This window comes from Dunckerocampus dactyliophorus, chromosome 7 (assembly GCF_027744805.1).
Source record: "Dunckerocampus dactyliophorus isolate RoL2022-P2 chromosome 7, RoL_Ddac_1.1, whole genome shotgun sequence".
NCBI classification, from domain to species: Eukaryota; Metazoa; Chordata; class Actinopteri; order Syngnathiformes; family Syngnathidae; genus Dunckerocampus; species Dunckerocampus dactyliophorus.
Genome location: NC_072825.1, coordinates 25,099,064 through 25,102,096, shown reverse-complemented (window position 1 = coordinate 25,102,096; position 3,033 = coordinate 25,099,064).

Below are 3,033 nucleotides of genomic sequence, written 5' to 3'. Positions count from 1 at the left end.
TTGTCCTTTTTGTCATCACTGGTATCTTTCTGTGGTAGCTTCATGAAAAAAGTAAAAAACAACTACTCCTTAGATCAAGGGTGGCCAAAGTGCAGCCTGGGGGCCATTTATGGCCGCTGTTTTATAATTGACCCTTGGCACTTTTTAAAAATACAGTCAAACAAAACAAAACTAAACAACAACAAAAAAAAGGAAAAAATGCCAGTAATTGTGCAAGAATAAAGAAAAAAATATTAGGAGAGTAAAATCAAAATATTAAGAGCAAATTATACCATAAAGCTGAAAAATTAAAGGAAAAAAGCTGTAATATGAGAAACAAACAAAACAACAAATAAAGTTGCAATTTTTGGAAAATTAGGTTGGGAAAAAGTTATAATAAAATGCTAATAATGCCGAAATATTATGATAATAAAGTCAAAATATTACAAGAAAAAATGTACAAGATGAAAGTTAAAATATTTGTAAAAATCACAAATAAAAAAAAAAGTAACCCAGGGAGAAAAACTTCAGATAATAATAATAATATTAATAATAATAATAATAATTCACTTTGCTTGTTACTCACAAAGCTGAGATTCAGGCCGCTTTTTTAATTTAAATATTTTAAAGAAAAGTTTCTGCATATGTCCATCTTGATTTAAAAATGTAAAAGTGACCCCTGCATCCTTTGATTTTTCAGTATGTGGCCCTTAGTGGAAAACGTTTGGACACCCTTGCCTTAAATGCGAACTGAGCGGAAGTTCATGTGCAATTTTGCAAGTTTTGCGCGCCCGTAGAGGTCATGTTGGTTGCATTTTGAATTGTACAACCTCAGGGACACGTGGTTACGCTGTACGTTACAACAGCAACATATTGAAGCGTGTGCGTTTGGAATTAGGAATTACGCGTTATCCACTTCTGTCCCTCACACATTGTGTGTCCCATCCCAGCTGCAATCAATCACCCGCTTGTCTCACTGTCCTGGCTGTGTGCGGTTTTGCGTTGCACTGTTGCACAGACGGGACGGGAGAGTGATGGCAATGACAGCAGAGAGGACATGTACAGGGAAATGTCACAGAGGCGATCAATGCTGTTTAACGAGGCTGCAGGCTGATCCGGACCTCATGCTACCATTCTTGCCTTCTTCCTCTGCTTAATCCTCTTCTAGCCTGGCTCCTCTTTCACACATCCTGTCAAAGCTGGCTGATTTTCACCTTTTAGTAGCTGTTCTGTATAAACAGCACTGACACATAACAGAGGGGCAATTTTCTGCCTTTGGAAGTAGTAACAGAGGTGGGATGATGCCTGTGTGAGGGTATTTTAACTGGGGTGTCATATTATAGTATTTCTCAACTATTTTAAATGAGGCTGAGAGGTCCCACAATAGTGTATTGAACGTTTTCGCCAAAATCTAGCCTTCATACTGGGAACACGTCGGTTTGTGTGCCTGTAGCTTTAATGCTAATGAGTTGTGTTTGTCCATGCATGTCCCCAACAGAGTGTGTGGCTCCAAGTAACGCTATTGTGCACTCTGTCCACTATTTACACTTACATTTTAACTCTGCACTTGTCCAACGTAATAGATGCCATATATCACATCCAACAACATAACATTAAAGAGTGAGCTATGTGAGCTACAGTGCTAACATTCCACTCACACGTATTTGGTAGGGATGCTCCAATCAGGGTTTTATGCTTCCATAAACTTCCATATTGATCATCCATAGGTGAAATTGACCAATACCGATCACATAGATGAAGTGTCAATTTCTTTATGATGAGTGCTATTGGCTAGGGGGAAACGTTCGGACAATTCCAAGGTCCCCTGACTGCCAGGGGACCCAGAAATTGGTAATTATTAAAAAACAAAAAGGTGGGGCGCCCAGTGTGATTTTTTTTTTTCATGTGGCACAGAATTCCTGGTTGCACCCCCTGCTATTGGCTATATGATATGAAAAAGGGAACCATAAAATCACCTTCATTTGGACAAAAACATATTTGACTTCCTTTTTCAAGAGAACATACTGTATATCACTGGTGAAACTTCCACAGGATGAGACGCCTTCTTTAAGGACACTTTGGATGTGAGAGTTCATACTTTGATGGCGTTCTAGCAGGACTTCCAGGAATCATGCAGCGGGGCTCCAAGTGGGAGAGCAGTTGGCAAACCCGGTGTCTTCCCCCGCTGAGAGAGGCTGGTCATCTAGTACGATGAATTCAATTATTTTTCGGGTTATTTGCTTTAGACTTCTGACTGTCTGACTGGCTGTCCAGCGTTGGCTACATTAGCTGCCGCTTGACTGACGATCATATTGTAAGTAACTCACCATACTCCGTTGAGTTTGTTCTTCAAATGCCGTATTAAATGAAAGCTTTTTAACGTGCTACCCCGGCGAGATATTTTTCGTGGTATGTTCTGCAGGATGCAAAATTTCCATCACTCTCACAAACGACAGGTAAGTTCCGCACGGCAGACGTGATTGTTGTGGGTTTGGCACGGCTGCGCAGTGTGAAGGAAAGTGGGCGGGACACACTCGCTACAGGCTGCATGCTGCAATAGTACGAGCCACAGGTGATCGGCTTGGAAAGGCATTTGTCGGCATTATGCTTTTTCACGGCCCTGCGATTGGCTGGCGACCATTCCAGGGTGTACCCCGCCTGTCGCCCGAAGTCAGCTGGGATAGGCTCCAGCAAGGCCCCGCGACCCTATTGAGGAGAAGCGGCATAGAAGATGGATGGATGGATGGATGCTTTTTCACGGAAATTGGCCAATTTTCATCGGTGGCCGCTCGATCAGAGCATCCCTAGTATTCGGCGAAGAAAAACACAATGATAAAACTTACAGCTCCCACGTCTGTAGCTGATGGATAGATGCCAACACACCAGGCTGTATTTTAAGATGTGTAGCAAAGCCTCCTTTTTTGTTCTCTGTGAAGGGGGGGGGTTCCTTCATGAAATCCGGAGCAAACAAGTTGGGTCAAGATGATGTTTTTCTTATGTTAGGAGCCCATAAACAGGCTCTAGGGGCACATATTTGTTAGAATATCATTAAAA